This window comes from Manis javanica, chromosome 11, assembly GCF_040802235.1.
Source record: "Manis javanica isolate MJ-LG chromosome 11, MJ_LKY, whole genome shotgun sequence".
NCBI classification, from domain to species: domain Eukaryota; kingdom Metazoa; phylum Chordata; class Mammalia; order Pholidota; family Manidae; genus Manis; species Manis javanica.
In genome coordinates, this window is record NC_133166.1 from 63,888,953 (window position 1) to 63,907,900 (window position 18,948).

Here is an 18,948-nt window from a genome sequence, read left to right on the forward strand (position 1 = left end):
CTGACATTGCATAGAGCACAGACAAGCCTTCCCCACCAAATATACCCTAAATAGTAGGTTTGTGTGATAAATGATTGGGTGGTTTGTTACATAGCAACAGGAAACAGATGCATACTCTCCCTCCCTCTTTCTATCCAGAGTTGTGCAAAAGCTTTGGGACCTTAACCTAGGCCACTGTATGAAGCCCCTGATGCCTATGTTCTTGAGTCCAAGGACCTTCAGGTCTCCTGCTCCACAGCTCCTGTACTACCTTTAGGGTGGAGGAATCTTCTGAGAGGCTGGGAATCCCATGGCGATACCCTTTTGAGGTCTTGTCATACAACTATCTCCCCTACCTCCAAGCTGACCATTTGATATGTTCTCTCAAATCTTTCTAGAATTGTTCTTCTTGCCCCTTTTCCCACCTCCTAAACTCCTAGCTTGACTTTGGGAATGGATTAAAAAATTTTAGAGAAGTTGGAAGGAGTTTCTCACTAGAAGTGGCTCTGCTCTCTGTCCAGCAAAATGTCCAAGGTTAAGTCAAGACAAAGCTTGAGTCCTCCTGGAAGAGAGAGGGGGTGCTGAGAGTGCCAACCCAATTTGAAATTTCAATAAATAACTCTGAGACAGACCCATCTACTCAATTACTGTCCCTTAAGCTTTCAATATGTGCCAACTATTGTGCTAGGTGCTGTAGACACAAGGCCAAACAACAATACCACCGACAGAGCTAGGCAAGAGAGCCGCCTATATCCACTCAGAGGCTGAGTCCTGCTCCTCTCCTTGACCATGCTTCAGGTATCTAAAACCCTGGAAATCTCTGCCTAATTGGCCCAAGCTCAACTTTAGGGCTTACATAAGCAACTTCCCCCCATCCACACTTCTGAGGGTACAACTTGCTCCCGTGAGTACCCCTAGAAGGATGATTGACTTTGGACATGTGGACTAGGGTTTTCATATACATGAATCCTAGGCCATTTGGGACACGGGACAGATATGGGGCTAGGAAGCAAATTGGGGTGGGTGAAGTGAGAGCTGGGGTCAGGGCATACCCACTCCACACTACCATGTTCCTGTAGAGAATTTCAAAGAGTTCAAGAATTCTAAATTTGAACATGGCCTTCTTGGTTATTATCAAGATATTTTTTAAAGCAAAAGAATAAATATTTTATTTTAGTTTGTTAAATGTGGGCCTCAATTTTCACTATTAACATGTTAGCTTTGCAGAATAGGACCACTGCTCTAGGCCATGAGTCTATAGCAAGACTCTCTTCTATCAGGCTTCAGAGAATGGTGAGGGAGTATGGTGGAGATTCCAGAAGCTGCCTCCATCTCTAATCTGGAGAGACAGACACAGGAAAGGATAGCAGATGGGATTAATGTGATTGAATGTCTGGAGATGGGATCCAGCTGTTTTGCCAACTGTCAATCACCATCACAAATACCCCCAGCTTGTTGGGAGGGGCTATGGAGCTGGGTAGAAGAGGAGGGTATTTTATGCTCATTTTGTATGGGTTGGCTAGGGACCCAGCCCAAGACAAAATAGTATAGTGGTTCTCAAAGTGTGGTCCCTGGAACAGCAGCACTGACATCATCTGGGATCTTGTTAGGCTCTTGGCCCCTTGCAGAAAAGATGGTGTTCCTCTGTGTCCCACAGAGGACAACACTGCTGCTCTTAAAGATTACCCAGCCCACCACCCTGACTTGGTGTGGGAGATTCTATGAAGGAGACTTTTTACTAGAAAGAGAACATATACTGAGCAGTACAGTATCCAAGAGTGGGTAAACACTCCCTGAATGCTATCATACTCAACTGCCACCCTCAAGACTGGTGTCATTATTGTTATTCCCCTTTGACAGCTCATCATAGAGAGAGGTTAAATACTTACGTTGCAAGGGTTGTAAGGTCTTTGTGTTTCTCAGACCACCCTGACTTCTTCACCATTATGCTCAACAATGGTTCTCAAACTTGGGTGTAATTCAGAGTCACCTGAAGGCCTTCTTAAAAAAAATTGCTAGGCTTCTCTGAGGTTTCTCACTCAGTAGGTCTGGAATGGGGCCCTAAAACACACATTCCTACCAAGTTCCCAGCTGCTGCTACTGTGGCTGCTGTGGGCCCAAGGACCATGCTTTGGGAACCACTGAGCTGGGCAGGAATCCAGCTCCCCACCCTATTCCACCCATGCAAAATGGGACTAATCATACCCTTCCCACAATGGCTTCCTTGTGAGATGCTGAGATAATGGGAGTGAAAGAGCTTTGTCAGCTGCACAAGTGAATGGTCCTAACTGGTAACCTGCCTGCGGCTAGTCCCTAGGGCCTAGGAACGCAGAGGGCTGAGGTGCAGATGGGAGCATCTGGAGATCTTCTGCAGCCCACCTTAATTCTGAGCCACTTCATAAAGGAGAAAACCAACTTCTGGGGCTCATGCCCTTCTGTCAACCCCTCATCATTTCACACCTCCTCCCTCACCTCAGGCAGCTGGCTGGCCCAGGCCACTTCTCCAGGGGCCAGTCCAGGCAAGCTGTGGCAGCATTAAGCCTGTGATTCAGGGCCTGCACCTGGATCCTGCTCACCTCCAAAGTGAGACTCAGAGGCCACAACTTCCCTTTTCAGATTGTTCATCAGTAAAATGGGTGCAACATTAGTCCATCTGCATAAATTTGTGCAAATTGAGGGCTAGTACTCGCAGCACTTGACATACAGCCTGGCCCCTGGCAAGGGCTCAGTCTGTAGTTAGCATTTTCAAAAAGTACCTGCGCCCAGGCTGCTTGCTGATAGAGGTCCTGTCCTGGAACGCAAACCGCTCCCAAGCCGTTCCCGGTTGTACCCGGATACACCCGCCCTGGAATGCGCGTGCGGGCCCCAAAGCTGCCCGCCCCGGGTTGAGTTGTCAGGGCAGGGATAGAGAGGCGCTGAGGCGGGTAAGGAGCGTGGCTGGGGCTCGGCCTCAGTCTAAGCAGCCCAGGGAGCGAGGATAGGCCCGAAGGTGAATGTGACAGAGATGAGGACCACAGAAGGCCAGGCCTGGGAAAGATGGAAAAGGCAGAGGAAGAGCGGAGCGTTAGGGAAGGCTGTGAGGGGGGCTTTCCACCCAGCAGGGTTCGAGTGCAGGGCCCGCGAGGGCGAGAGGCAGGATTCGTCCCGGTAGGGCCTGGGCTGGAGGGACAAAGAGCACAGGCCCGAGGAGGCGGGTCCAGGGCGAGCCTCACCCGCTGCGCGACCTGGGGTTGAGGTTGGCGGGTGGTTTACGGAAGCCATAGCGGGGCGGAGCCCGGGGCGGGGCAGGCCTGGTTAGAGGAAGGGGGGCAGTAGCGAGAGGAGCCTGGTCTGGGTGGGAGGCCGGCTGCATTCCGGCATGGCCGAGGGGCGGGGCTGGAGAGCCCGAGTCCGGAAGCCGAAGGCGTGTCCGGGGCGTGTCTTCGAGAGGGCGGGGCCTGGCCCTGGCCTTGGCTCTAGAGTTCCCCGACGGCCGCCGGGAGTGGGACGACCGAGCGACTTGAGCGCAGGCTGTGCGGTCGGACGGTGACTGGGGCGCGAGCCGGCGACGCTGGGCTTACAGCACTGAGCAAAAAAAAGAGGCAGCAGGTGAGAAGGGGCCGGGGGCAGGGGGCGGCTGACCAGACAAATAGCAAAATTAGTTTTCGCCCGCACTTCAAGAGCCCGCTTGGGCAGCCTTCTCGGAACAAGTGACAGGTAGAGCCACAGAGACAGCTGGTGGGTGAGAAGGAGCAAAAGCCCCCGGGTCCTCATCCCCAGCCCTTCGGCTTTGCCATGCAACAGCTGTGTGTTCCCTGGCGCGTCCCTCACCCTGCTCTGGACCACTCGGGTTCCAGTATACGGAGGGAGTTGAACCAAGTGAACTCCGTTTTCCCGTCGCCCTTTCTAAAACCCCGGAAGGTGAGAGCATACCACTGTTCTGCCCCAGGTGTTGAGATCGCGCTGCCCGACTGCACTTCTCTTTCTGCATAGTGGCACTGAGCAAAGTAGACTCCCTGTGAACGTTCAACAAATTGGTGTAAAGATCACACTGATTCCTGGGGTGAGGCCTGGACCCACAAGCCCCGGGGAAGGTGAGCCCAAGTCAGGGAAGTTTCTGTCTCCCCTTACCCCGCTCCCTCACAACTCTAAGAGCCAAGTGAGACTTCAGACTGGAAACTTAGCCGGGCTTTTGCCCTCTCCTGGGGCCTTTCCAGGTGAGCTGGCCTAGGAGGCTGGTTTGGGAACAAGGATGCAAGTTCTTACCCGGGCGAGCAGGGAAAACCCCTCTAAACCCTGGGTCTAGAGTCAAGCCCAGGGCCCCAGCCTCTTGCTTCATGCCCAGGGTTAGTTCCTCAGGCTGGAAATTTCTGACCCTGTGGTAGTGGGCGCTCTGTGTCCGAGCCAGAGTAGCGAGGCAGCCCAGTTCAGTGGTCAAGGGCTTAGGCTTTGAGAACAAATTGACTTGGATTCCACTCCCCCTCCAAGCTTCAGTTTCCTTATCTGCAAAATGGTGGTTGTGACAGTATCCGATGGCAGTAGTGAGGACTAAATAGAATGATGTGTCTATAGTGCTTAGCAAGGCGTCAGGCACCCAGTGAGACTTCACTTTGTGACAGCTGCTCTGATGTAGATGGGCAGGTGATGGGCTGGCTTTCTGCCTGGGAATGAGCCTGTTTTTGGAAGGCTGGAGACTAGCTGTAGCTTCTCCTGATCTTGTGAAAGCCAGAAATTGCTACCTGCCACCACCATCACTTTGTCCATTTCAAGACTGAGGGGAATAAGACATCAGGACCAAAGAGTGTCTGAGTTTTCTGTAATATTGCTTGAGGTTGATGGGTGTCTGATTTAAAAAACCCAAACATGTTTACTGAGCACCTACTGTACATTAGGTGGAGCTAGGGGATACAGAGGTGAGCTAGCCAGACCTGGGTTCTATCCTCATTTTGAGTTGCTGACAGGACCACCCCCGCCCTGCCCCCCTAATCTCCACCATGCCTCTGGCTGGAGAGGATAACTCACACCCATGGCTCAGGGCCAGATGAAATTTCATAGGTCTGTACTGCTCTGGTGGCTGGAATCCAGCTCTTCCATTGCACTCTTGGCTTGGGGTGGAGGTGTGGGGCAGTGTGGGCACCTGTTAACTGTTTTATCAGGGCTGGGCACCAGACTAGACTGGGAGTGTGCATGTCTGCTTCCTGAATCTCTTCTGGAGATGGGCCCTACACTTTGGAACCAGCTGAAAGGTACTGTAGGACAGAGTCTGATTAAAGACTGCCTTGTGTGGAGGAGACAGTGTGTGTGTGTGTGTTTAGGGTAGGGGGAAGAAGTGAGACACTGGAGACACCAGGGCGGAGGTGAAGGAGCTTCTTGGAGTTGGTGGGACTTAAGCAGGACTTTCTGTCTGGGTTCCCAAGTCCTGGTTGGGCTTTGATCCTGGCTGGAGCCACAGACTCTCTCTCCCAGCATTTGATTGTACACGATCAGAATTTTTTATGGTGGAGAGGCAGAGGGTCAGTAGTTGGTGTCTGTGTGGGATTGTGGTGATGTTTGTTTCAAACAGTGCTTAGTAAGCATCTACTGGAAAGTCCTCCCCAGCCCCCCTCAACCTCACCTGATAAATGACAAATCCTGAAACACTGCCCTCATCTCTGGTTGTTTACCTTCTGGTAAGACACCCAGACAAGGATACCAGTAACTCAGATAGGACATAAATGAAGAAAGGATTAGAAGATCTTAAGGAAAACTTCAGGGAGCAGGTGGAGTTTTGGGTGGTCCTAAAGGATTGGGAGGCTTTCAGAAGCCACAGGGAAGACAGTGCTTTGGGCAGAGGAACATGCTTCGGCAGAGGCCAGGAAGTCAGAAGTGTTCAGAGAATTTTTAAGAAATTGCTAAGTTGATCAATCTGGCTGAAGAACTGGGACTGAGCAGAGATGTGAAGGGGGTATCGGAGGATGGATCAGCTCATGGAGGGCCCTGAATGCCAAAGTGAAATGTTTGGAGTTGATTTGTAGAAAGTGAGAGCTACTGAAGGTTTTTGAGTGAAACAGTGACATCATCAGAGTGGCACTTTAGGAATGGTGTCTTCCAGCTGTGCTGGGGTGGGGGTCCCAGTGGTCAAGGAATAATGGGGGGCTTTGGGGATGTCTGCAGCTGGGACTGAATGAAGAGGCACTGGGTCATGTGGTGAGTGCTGCAGAGAGAGAGGGAGCCACTGCAGAAAGCCCTGTGCCTGTGAAGGGGAGGCATCTGGGCCAAGTAGCAGGAGCTTGGGCCAGTTTGCAGTGGGTTTGAGAGCAGGGTGGATAAGAAGTGCCTGCAGCTCCCCACTTCTAGCCCCAGCCCAGGGAGGGCTGGGGTGAGAGGTTAGCAGTGGGGCACAGATTTTCCCTGTGTGTAAACGGTGGATTTTTGTTCCTCTGAGCTCCTCTGAAGTTTCTGCAGTGTGGGGTAGTCCCCTCTCTCTTGAGGCCTCAGACTTTTGAGCCACTACCTAGAAGCTTCTCCTCCTCATTCCTCCTCCCCCCACCATCTCCACCGCCTGTTCTACTTAAGGACCAGACAGCCCCCTCCTGTCTCTGGGAAAGAAGACCCAAGCCCTGAGCATTCCTTTGGATTTAGAGCATCTGGGGCCAGCTGGCGCCCCCTGGTTTTGGCTTAGCCTTAAACTTTTTCTCCAAACCGTTCTACCCACTTCCTCCACCCCATGGAAAGCTTGGAGGGGGCGGTTATGATTTGATCAAGAGCATCAAATAGTCAGAAGTTGGCTCTGTGCGATGTGGGAGGGAGGGAAAAGCCTAGGCCCCTCTCTGGGACAGGATGGAGCCAGAGTGGGGGTCTGTTTAATCTCAGCAGGAACTGCCCTGCCCACCAGCTTCCCCTCCTCTAAGCCTGGGTTTGAGGAGCCAGGAGGGAAGCCCAGAGGTAAACATGGGCTGAGCAGTGTGGGGCATTGCTTCCCTCCTCCCCTTGCCCCCTGAAGCTGCCTCTGAGGAAGCCAGCCATAGGCCCAGGGCCTCTGTACAGCCCCAGTTGGTGTCGCGGCTGACTGGTTCCTGACTCACCTCTGGGGTTCCCGCTGCTCTGTGGTTTTCCTGTCAGCAGCTGATTCACTCAGCGCGGACGTGGAGAAGCAGCTGAGGAGAGGGAAGAGGCCTGTATTCTGGTTCTTAGAGTTAGTTCCAGCTCCTCTGTTTACAGGCTGTGTGACCTTTGATAAGTTTCTTCTCCTGTTTGGGCTTCCCTTCCCTGCTTTGCCAGTGGCCGGTTCTTGCCTTGGCTTTCAGGGTGTTTTGTAACCTGGAGTCTGTCATTTGTAAAGCAGGGCACATATGAGCTCACACGTGTGCGCATATGTCCATACAGACATACAACACAGTCTCAATACAGTGGCACTGGGTGACTCCTCCCAAATATACAATAACTAGTCCCACCTCCTCACCCTTGCTTTGCCCCCACCTGAAGCACCCTCTCCTACCTCCTGCCTGTCTGCAATCGGGGAGATGGTATAGAATGGTGGTCAAGAGCAGACTCTGGAGCTGGAATCTTGGCTCTGCCCCTTCCTAGCTGTTGAGCCTTTCTGAGCCTCAGTTTATGAATCTGGTAATTGGGGATAATAATGGTCATTACCTCATAGGGTGATGTGAAGATAAAACAAACAAGGGCATGTGAAGCGCCTAGCAGCTTGTATGCAGCGCATGGTGAATGCTCCACAATGGCTGTCACTGCTGCTCTTACTGTCTGCATCTAGCCGTCTTTCAAGGCTCATACTGGCTGCTTGTCGGGCCTCCAGGAACATTCCCCAGAACACCTACCTTCTGTATGGGCTTCCTGTGCCTCTCCAGCATCATCGTGTGTGCCCCAAGATGCTCGTCATTGCTGGCTGTGTGGTGCTGCCTTAGTCCTCCTGGGGGTGGCTGGGTTTCCCCAGTGTGACTCTAAGCTTTCTGGGGGGAAGTAGTCTGAAGATGGCAACTTTCTCCAAATCCTGCCTTTCCCTTCCCCCATCCTCAGCACTTGTCTACACTGAGTACTTTCCTCTTGGCTGTGGTTTTGTGGCATGTGGAGTGTCTCCGTGAACCCTCACAGGCTGGGACTACCCTATCCGTCTCTGTACCCTTGGCTCCTGGCACAAGGCCTGGCCCACAGCAGGTACTCAGGAAATGATGGTTGAATGTAAGTGATTCTCCTCAGGGCGGCCCAGCAGGATGCAGCTCAGTGCCAGATCCTCGGTGACTCCTTGGCAAAGGCAGAGCCAGGATGCAGGGTCTACATTTCCCACCTGCCCTGCTCCTGGGACCAGGGTCCAGGAAGACGGGAATGGTCTGGCTGGCCTGGAATTGCTTCCATCAGGGCTTTAGCTCCGTTGTGAGGTCTGGCCTTTTGCCTTCTGAGAGGGGAACAGCTCGACTTCCTCCAGCCCCAGCCTGGTGAGGATACACTCTGGCCCTTAGTGACCCCTGACTCTGCCAAAGAGTCAGCAGTTCTTTGTGGAAGGTGCTCCTCCTCTGTGAATGCATGGGCTCAGGGCTGTGAGAATGGGAAGGTACCCTCCAGGAGGCCCGTCCTTCACCTGACCCCTGCAGACCCACCAGGAGGGCAGCTTGGGGAGGCACCTCCTCTTTGCCCACTTTCCCTGCAGGGGTCTCTGCCCCTTCTTTGGGCCTCATCCCTTACATCCCTGCTATATTGAGAAATGATCCATGATGCAAGTTGTTGAGAATTCTGACTGAGGCTTATAGAGCTGATGCAAAAAATGGACAAAGTGCTGGAGGCTGGGCATTAGGAAGTCTGGGTTCAGCTCCTGGCTCTGCTGTGAAGTTGCAGAGTAACCTTATCCAGGGAGGTGACCCTCTGGGCTAGTTTTCCTGCTTTTCAGGCAAGTGCTCCAGAAGCCTGTGTGGGGTTCAGCTGGGCTTGGCCCAAGTAGGGAAGGAACCACAGGCAGTGTCACAGACTCTGGACCCAATCTGCCTGAGGATGATTCCTACCTCTGCCACCTGCCTGCTGGCTGTGACCTTGGGCAGATTTCTTAAATTCTGTGCATCAGATTCAGCATCTAAAATGGAGATGATAATAGTACTTAGCTCATAGGGTTGTTTAAGAATAATATAGATTAATGTATGTGAAGTGTTTTTTGACATGTGCCTGGCACATAGTAAGTGCTATATATGTATCAGCTGCTTTTGGTAGTGTTGCTGTTATTAATAGGAGATAGGATATAAGTCTCTGAGGGAGTACGTTTGGTGAATGGCCTATGTCTGGGGGTCAGGAGACCTTGGTTCTGATCCCAGCTCATCCTTTACTTGCCATGGGACCTTGGGCAATTTGCAGTCCTTCTTGGTCTGCAAAACTATAACTATTATCCTGCATTTGCTGCACTTGGCTTTCATAAGTGAGGGACATGCAGTGTCACAGTAAGCAGTTGCAGGTTTTTATTCAGGGAAGAACTTCTGGGTTCCCAGCTCATTCTCCTGCGCTGAGACAGACAGTGTAGGTGGGCGGGTCCTGGAGGCACGGGGGCAGTGCAGGCACAGAATGGCGGAGCTGCCCCCAAACAACTGTACTCAACAAGCTAAGAAGTAAATGAATACACTTAAAGGTACACATAACAGTGGGATTATACTCATCAGATTACAGAGCTTTATTTTTATTTTATTTTTTACTTTTTCCTGTTTTCAGAATCTTCATCAGTGAGCTCATGTTATCTTGATGCTCAAGAAAGAAAGAACAGGCACAAAGCTATCAAAAATGTACTATACATATTTAAAGAAAGTGTATTATTTGAACTTAGGATCATACTGAGGTTTTTGTTGTCAATAAGTCACTTTTTTCAAAAGGGGGTAGGGTGTTGGTTTGGAGTGAATTATTAGTTTGTCAAGCCTCAAAATATTAAGGGTGCCTCTGTGGAGGGAGTAGCCTTGGCCATGGGCACCAGAGCCTGGAAGACTAGGGTCAGATGTGGATGGATGTGTTCCCTATCTTCCTTCTGGACACGCCCTTAGTACTGCCTGGTGTTCAGAAACCTTTCAACAGTCGTTGACACCAAGGGGTTTAATTTCCTCTTGGGTAAAGTAAGGATAATAATAATACCTAATTCAGGGGGGTGCTTGTGAAGGTTAAAGAACTTTAGCACATATTGAGGTCTTAGAGGGAGCCCGTCTTCTCCTGAATTTGTAACTAAGTGAAAACAGTGACAAAGATGGGGGCTTCAAACAGAAGCATCATTACTGAGAAGGCTGGCTGGAGAACGTGGCTTTCGATGCGAGGCCCAGAGGTCTTGCTAACTGTCTGCCATGGAACTGGAGGAGTTACCTGTCTATCACTGACCACGCTGGACAGGGGCCAGCCTCCCTTCAGGAGCAGGTGGTAGCAGCAGAGGGCAGCCCAGATGGCAGCTCCCTGCAGGCAGCCTGGCTCTGAGAGAGGCGGGGCCCGGCTGAGCCTGCCTCTGTGTCTCCCCAACAGCCAATAATCATGTAAACCACTGTTGGGGGCCAGGTGGGAAGTGAAGAAGGGGCGGAGCAAGGCTGGAGGTGTTACCTGGGTAAACATCCCTTGACAGTGAAACAAGTGAAGGGAGTAATCTGTTCCTCTTACACGTTTGAGGCACTTCCAATGATGCCCGATATACAGTAAGCACTCAATGAATGTGAATTTTTCATGTCTAATAATGATAACAATAAGTAATTGTACTACTACAGTTGGCAAATCATTCTCCCACCCACTCTCAGGAGATGGAATATGTATTAGAATGTTGTTGAAATGGTACCTCATGAAAAGTCCTTGTGTATAGAGGAAATAGAAACTCGGGGCGGGGTGGGGAGAGGGGAATTGATTCATCTGAGGTCCTGCAGAAGTGAGTGGGTGGCTAGGCATTGGGTCACTGTAGACACCCCACCTCCCTGACCCCTGGTCTCTCTGAACACAGTAGAGGAGTAAATGGGGGCAGGGAGGATACATCATCTACTCCCAGAGGGGATTCAGAAACTCTCCAGAAGCTCTCTGACCTCCTTTCTCTCTGCCCCACACTTTCTCCTGGCAGGGTGGAGAAGCAGCCTCTTTTGCAAGGAGACTGTGTAATACGGTGCCATCCTTCTCAAACTTTGTACATATCAGAAATCCCTGGGCACAAGCTACAAGTAGGGGACCACCAGGGTTGCACTTATAGCTTGTGCATCTTCTGGCCCCTTCTGGCCTTGACATTGGCCAGACCTAGGTGGAGACCAGCTCTTCCTCCCACTATCTGCTCACCTTTGGCAAGTTTATCAGCCTCTCAGAGCCTTGGTTTGTCCATGAAACGGGGAAAGACAGTGGTACTTCTCTCTCATGGGCTTGCATGAGGATTAAAGGAGATAATGGGTGTGGGTAAAATGCTTAGTGGTGGCCCAGTGCAGAATATAGCCTCAATAAAAGCCAGAGAATGATAAGGGTGGTCATGATAAGTGAAGGCTGCTCCTACTACTCCTGTGGGGAAATGACAGAGTCCTCCTCCCCAGAGGCTCTGGAGTTGAAGGAGCTTTCCAGGGCTGTTTGAAGCTCGGGGGGTCAAGAAGGCCTCTGACCTCTGTGGGTTTAGTCCTTGATCAGACTGTCTGAGTCCAGCCTTGACCTGGGTGTGCTTGGATTGGAGTTGAAGACATTGTTGGGGGCTTGTGTCTAGATTCATGGATTGTAGTCTTATGAGCAGCTCTATAGTTCATTGAGTCAGTCTATCTACCCAGTCTGATCCCATGGGTGTCATCCAGCCTATGCTTGCACACCTCTCCAAGATGTGGAGAGCTCACTAAGTTTTCATCTCTGGACAGATCTGACTCTTTAAAATTTGGGCAAATCTACCCTCCCTTTGCTTCCACTCCTTGGTCCTGATCATGATAATTGGGACCACATGAAATGTGGACACTCCCTGGGGGGACCAAGTCTCCCTTGTGGCAGGGGCTGCCCAAGGCCAGCGGTTGTGATGTAGGAAAGAGATATTTCTGTCAACTTTTTGAAATATCTTCATCACCATCTGAACCAAATGCACAGTTAAAAAACTTTCTAATTACTGAAGAAATAGTTTAAATGGAAATTTTTGATGGGTAAAGACACAGATGCAAGGGAGGAAATAACCACTCAGAGATAAGTACTGTGAACAGTTTGGTGTTCACACACACACACACACATGATTGGAACCACACCTTATGAAAAACTTCCTGTGCTGCTGGTCTTAGGTTAAATTGTAGAGGGAGGGTTTTTCCATGTTCGATATTCTCCCACAGTGTGTTTCCCTGCTCCATGGTATTGTGCTTAATGGATCTACTGTGACCCAGATAAGCCTCCCCCTGCTGTTGCATATTCAGCCTCTTTTGAGTTTTTCATTAGTATTCACATTGCTACTGTGAGTGACCACCTTGTCTACATATATATATTAAGCTTCAAGAGGTGAATTCCTAGAAATGGCTTCCAGTCAGGTGGTTTTTAAACTCAGGTCTGAGGGTGAGATTCTTAGGGAAAAGCTCTTTCCCCAGTATCCACCAGGATTTACTCCCAAATTTAGCTCCAGCCCCACTTGGGAAGAGGGCACTGTCTGTCCCTCAGTGCTGGTTAGCAAACTCATAGAAGGATGGGGTCTGGCTGTTAGGGTATGTGTGTGTGTGGAAGAGATCGGCAGAGAAAGACAGCTCTCGGGGAGCTTTTTCTCTTCAACTCCAGTTTGACTTTGGACCCTCATCCTGTCTCCTCTCTGGGAGCCTATGGTATCATCAATTAATTATAGGATCTCTTTACTTTTTAATGATCTCTCTCCCAAACAGCCTTCTAGGAGCCAGAGACTAGGAAGATGAGTCCGTGGGAGGGAGTTTCTCTGGAGTCGGAGGTGGTCATGGAATTGAACAGTGGTTCTCAAACACTGACATACGTCAGAGTCTCCTCGAGGGTTTGTTAAAGCATAGATCAGACACCTAGAGTTTCTGATTCTGTTGTTCTGGGGTACAGCCTGAGAATGTGCATTGCTAACGTGTTCCCAGGAGATGTTTCTGCTGCTGGGATGTACTGAGAGGAAAACTGTGGCTCTGAGAGGTGAGTGGATATGTCCGAGGATGTCCTGAAAGCCAGCAGGAGTGCTAATACAGGAGCCCTGGACTTGTCACCTCTGCCTTCCCCCCAACCCACCACACTCTCTGGGCATTCCCCATGGTCTGGAGCAGAGCAGTTCTCTGAACACCGTGCCTGCCCCAGGGAACCCCAAGAGAGGGAGCCAGGAAAGTAGGTTCCCCCACCATCTCTGAGCCAGGGGCTTGCTCTACCCTTCCCGCCCCCCACCCCCTACTACCACGTGCCTACCAACTACTGCCTACACCACTGGCTATATTCAGTAATGTGATCTTCTTCCAAGATCTCAGGTTCTCCAGCCAGTTTATGTTCCCAGGTATTGTTCTGGGCAGGTTTTCAGGGAGGCTGGTAACTTCCTCTTGCTGAGACTGGGCGCTTCCTGGCAGGCACAGCAGAGAGAGAGGAGAGGCCCCTCATCTGTTGAGCAGCTAATGTGTGCTAATGTGTGCCAGGTCCTGCCCTGGGCATTTTGCAGCCAAGATCTTAGGTAATTTTCCTGTCAGACCCCCCCAGGTACAGGCTATCAGTCCCCATTTTACACGTGAGGAAACTGAGTGTCTTAGAGCTAAAGCAACCTGCCAACAGTCACAGCTAAAAAGGGCTTTCAATCCCAAACTCCAAGCCTTGGCTGTCTGGTCTGAAATGGCGATGGGTCCTGGACCAAAGGAGCTGGGATGTTGAGAGACAGCCTGTGTTCCACCCACCACCCAGGCAAAGAGATCAGCTCAGGGGCAGGGCTTCCCTGGGATGCAGGGTCTTGCAGTGGGAAAGCCCTGGCCTAGCCGTCAGGAGACTCAGTTCAAATCATGCTCTGCTGTTGTGTGACCTTGAGCAAGTTACTCCCTGACTTGGGGCATCTGAGTCCTCATATGCTTTATAGATTTTCACAATGGCCATTTTCTCATATACTTATTCCTGCAAGCCTCCCAGCACCTCGTAAAGTAGGCAGAGAGAGTATTATTTCTGAGCCCATTTTACAGATGATGGCAGAGGCTATGAGTGAGATGCCCAGGATCCTATGGCTGAGGAGGAGCTAGAGCCATGACTTGAACCATGTTCTATCCGTTCCCCACCCTAAGCCTGGTCTGTCACCCCAAGTCCCCTCCTAAGTAAGGAGGGAGAACTCTGGGCTCTTATCTATTCTCAGCCTCAGGATTGGAGATCCCTCATTGGGAACCATAGTTGGACTAGTGACTCCTGGGTTCAGGGGGCCCAGGACTCCAGGAACGGCTGGCCTGGGATCCTTGCTCTGGGCCAGGAACTTGGGGACGGGAGATAAGGTGGTCCAGGCTGTTCCTCTTATCAGCTCCTGCTCAGGTCTTAGAATTTGTGGGAAGAGGTGGGGTCCAGCCTGTCTCTGCCCCACCTGAGCCCCTAGCTTCCTTTGGGGACTGTGCTGCCTTCCTATATTCCTGCACAGTACAGAATTTTCCAGACTGTCAGACCTTGGTGCGCAGTTCTGCCTGAATGCCCTACCCCACTCCTTATCTCCTGACCATCTTCCTTGTTTCTCCAGGCCCAGCTCCATCTCCAGCCACCTTCTTCCGTTGGGGAGGCCTTGGTGCTCTGACCAACCCAACTGAGCTGTCTTGGGTTTTGTCTAGTGGGTGGCAGCTAACTGGGTCAGTTAACTCCCCAGCAAAGCCTAGAGAGCAGGGGTTGTGGCTGCACCCGCAGGGTCTGCCCGGCTGGTGGGGCTCAGGGCACTGGGTCTGCGTGGACTGGGGACGGCGGAAACCCTCAGGGTCAGCCTTGGATCTGAGACTCACACTTCGTGATGCTGAACAAGTCACTCACCTTCTTTGACTGCCAGCTTCCTTCTCCTAAAGTAAGAAAGCTACTTTCCTCTCTGACCACTCATGAGGCTTTCATGGGATAAAGTGTGCGAAACACCTGCCACCGCTGCTGCCTGCTGGGTTTGAGGCACTCAGGAAATGGCTGTCCCTCCTTTCCCCTCCCATCAGCCCTGCTACATTCTGCCTCCTTTGTGGGAATGTTCCCCACCCAACCCTCTTGTGCAGGGTGTCTGGGCCTTGGTCTAAAGCCCAACCTATATCTGTTCCAGCGAGGGCGTGTTCTAGGCTAATAATGGGAATGATTGGGCAGAGGGACAGAATCAGATCCAAACATGGAAGTCTTTAATCAAGCTCTGCCAGTTGTAAATTGTGACCCTGGGCACATACCTACCTCTGTGAGCCTCAGTTTCCTAATCTGTAGCAGGGGATAACTCCTATCTCCTATGTTCTCAGGGCCACACAGGGCCTTCCCCATGGAGCTGGATGACGCAGGTGGGATCAGGTGACCTGAAGCCCTGAGTACTCCCTCCTAGGAAGTTTAAGTCCAGCCAGTTGCAGCTCATTTACATATCTGTTTTCCTGCTGCAAAGCAAACAATCCCCTTTCCCTCTGGACATCTGGAGGCTCACCTGGATCTGGCGTTCTCAGGTGCCTGGGGAAGCAGTATCTCTCTGAGCTCCTACCTGTGCAGCCTGAGGCCCTGCCTGTCTGAGACTGTGGTGTGTCACCACAGGTCCCTGTACTGAGGACTCTTGGAACCCCATGCCCGGACCCTGGGACCCACTGGGAACACAGATCCCTTCCTAGAGCACCACATACCTTTCCTATCCATTTCTGTCTGTCTGTACACCTTGCCCCCCTTCCCACCTTTATGTGACCTGGAACCTTCTCACAGTGATAATAATCACCATGCTTCCCTTATTGTGCTCTAGAGCATTTGTATTCCTCAATTCTCACACCTCCCTGTAAGATGGGGAAGAGCTCTTTCCCAGGAAGGAAACAGGACTTGTCGAGGTCCACATCTGGGGCTCACAACCTTTCTACCCACTCCCATTCCCCAACTCTCAGTGGGTGGTCACATTCTTGGCTAAATTTGCCTTCCAGAGGCATGCCCCTGGAATCAGGCATGGGAAGTGGGTTGAGAGGAGGTGAGGGTGGCAGAGTCCTAGGTCTCCAGGATGGAGGATCCTAGGTTTCTGCCTTGCTTTAGGAGCTGGCATGGGACTGTCCCCATTGCACAGATAGGCAAGCTGAGGTTTAGGGGAGAGAAGTGATTACAGGGTAGAATTGGTTGGGCTCAGTCCCTTCCTCCTTTTCCCCAGGGCCCAAAGGAGTGAAGTTGGGGGATTCCACATGGCTGTTTGGGACCTGGGTGCTTATTCTGGCTTAGCCCCTGTTGCCTGAGGTCAAGTCCTCTGTCTCAACTTCAGCTCCCTTAGGGGTCTGTGGGTGGCTCCAGCACCCCTTCTGCTGATAAAGACCCAGGCTGCTCAGGAATCTCAGTGACGGGGGTGAGAGGGTTTTTGTTCAGGGCACCACCACCCAGCCCTTGCAGAATCTGGGGGAGGCCAAGGCTGAGAAGAACTGGCTGGGGAGGGGATGAGCTATTGTTGATGGCTTATGAACAGAAGGATGGTGTGAGTAAGAGCAGGAGGGCACTGGTCCCTCAAGGAGGCCACAAGGGAGGCAGGGTTCTTGGCTACAGAAGAGGGTGAGGAGTGAGCATGCAGAGTGGTCCAGAGTCAGAGCGGAGCTGGGCTGGCTCCCCAGGTGGGATCCTGCCTGGGCCAGCAGGGCCTGCACTTCCAGGCATTACTAAAGAGCCCATCTGGTCCCTCAGAGGGAGAGCTAGAGTCCAGGTGGAATCACCAGGCTGCTGTATGATTATGTTGGGGCATTATGGCTCATGTGTGGGCCCCTCCAGACTGGTAGTTTGGTAGTTACTACTGCCAGAGATGGTGCTAAGCACCTCCTGGGGCTCAGTTTATCCGCACACTGGCCCTGTGAGGTAAGCACTGCTGTCAGCCTCCTTGTACAGCTTTACAGTAGAAGAAACTGAGACTCAGGGGGGTAAAGGGACTTGCCCAAGGTCTCGCTGACTGTCAGGCTGGGAGTGGAAACTCAGCAGTCCCACCCAGAGCCCCTGTGCCTTATTGTCATGCTAAGCTGCCTGCAGAAACAAAGTTCTAAGTGATGGGTAACTAAAATAACCTCACAAAGGCCCAGAGGGCATTAACTGGGTTTCACAGCCCCTGCCTCTGAACCCAACCAACTGAAGACACTCTGGGGAGGCACTAGACACCAGGGACCAGCTAACACACCCATGACAGAGCCTGGTCAGCTGGGGCAGGTGGCCAACAAAGGGTTAGCATCTGGGCTAAGGCTGGGGTTCTAAGAGACTGAAGCTTTGTGCTGGGTGTGGGCTCTTGGCAAGGGAGTTAGGGAGAGGGAGGGGGACTCTACTCAGGGACCCCACATGGCAGCAGGCAGGCTCTTCAGTCACAGCATACCCTCCCCAGGTACTGGGTTCAGGAAGGAAGCGGGCAGCTGAGATGATGACACCTCCTCCAGGCAGCCTCCCCAGAGCATTCTCCTGCACAGACCCTCACAGAGCACTCTTGGCAGCCCTATTTATTTGGGCATGAGTAATGCAGGTGGGCATCAGACAGACATGGGTTCACACCCTAGCTCTGTCTACCCTTGTCACTTAACTTTTCTAAGCCTTAGATCCCTCATCTGTAAAATGGGCTAATACTTCTTACCTCCCAAGACTATAGTTCTCAGCACCTCAATAGGCCTGAGAACCATTTTGGCTCTGGGGATACTTGATGGGGAGAGAGAAGAGAACGGAGGTGAGTAAGGCACAGTAAGGCAAACACTGCACACACAGGCACAGGGACTCACTCTCTCATGGGTCCTGGAGTGGGAACATAGAGAAGGGCCGGGTGAGGCTGGAGGGCAGGAGCAGGTATCTGACTCCAAGAGCCTGGAAGTGGTGGGGAGGGAGTCTTCCTGGCTGAGACACAACTAGAGGCAGCTCAGCCCAAGTGAGAAGGCAGGGCCAGCCTCTCTGGGGCCTCACCCCTCTTTCTTCAGTACCCCATCTCTTCCCTTCTGTATATGGACAGTTTGTAGGAATCTGTGTGTGTCCCACATCTGAAGGGATAATCTTTATGCCATACCCCATGCTGCCATGTGAGGAGGGGACTCTGCTTCACATGACCTCTTCCCAGAGTCTCCTGCCTCTCATGCTCTCATCCTAGGATATGGCAAGCTGATCCCACTGTCTTCCTGCACAAGCCCTGATGGAACCCAATTCTGTAGATGAGGACACTCATGCTCAGGGTGGGTAGGCAAATTGTCAAAAGTTCCCACAGCCCTGTGAAATGAGATTCAAAGTCCATACTATGACCTGGTTCACTATTCTGCCTCTTGCTATGGAGCTGGAGAGGGGTCCTTGGAAAGTGGCTGACTCCTGAGAGCTCACCTGGCAATCTGGGTTCTATTGTTAGGGTTCCCTAGAATTGGGTTCTGGACAGCCTCTGATATAGTCCTAAATGTCCCTCTAACTTAGGGCTTCCCAACTGATGGCTTGAATGGGTTATAGATGTGTTGAGATGGTTGGTTATTTCATCAGCCCTTGGGCACAGAGCCTTGGGCTGGTCACCTCAGACCTGGCACAGTTTTGTCTGTCCGCTCCAGCATGCTGAACAAATACGTATACTTCTCAGCATGTGACATGATGTGAAATAGGTTGGAAAGCACTCATGACTCCAGCCAGCCCTCTACCTGGCTCTACACACTGAACACACACATTCCCTAGAAGGGTGGGGATTCACTGTACTCTCCAGGCCTCAGTCTCTTCATTTAAGAAATGGAGACTGAAGTAGGCCTTTCTGGTACTGTGAATCTGAGTGTGTGAACCTTAGAACCCAGCATTAGGCAGGAGCAGGGTCTGCATGGGGCCCAAGTGGCCTGGTAAAAAGGCCAAAAACAGCCAAGAAAGGTGACCATGGAGAAGGAGAGGTCAGAGGCTGTGGCTCAGCCTCAACATGAAGCTTCGGCTGCCTAGGGCCAGGGGGTAGGCTGGAAGCCTTGAGCT

General features: G+C 51.7%; 1 protein-coding gene across 1 annotated transcript in view; it reads left to right on the forward strand.

The window, feature by feature from the left end:
* Positions 1–3,423: 3,423 nt before the first annotated feature.
* The window catches only part of CD82 (CD82 molecule), a 47,162-nt gene continuing 31,637 nt past the window's right edge, over positions 3,424–18,948 (forward strand). Inside the window, exon 1 of the mRNA XM_017656499.3 lies at positions 3,424–3,567. The gene's annotated coding sequence lies outside the window, so the exon portion shown is untranslated. The remainder of the gene's footprint in view (positions 3,568–18,948) is intronic.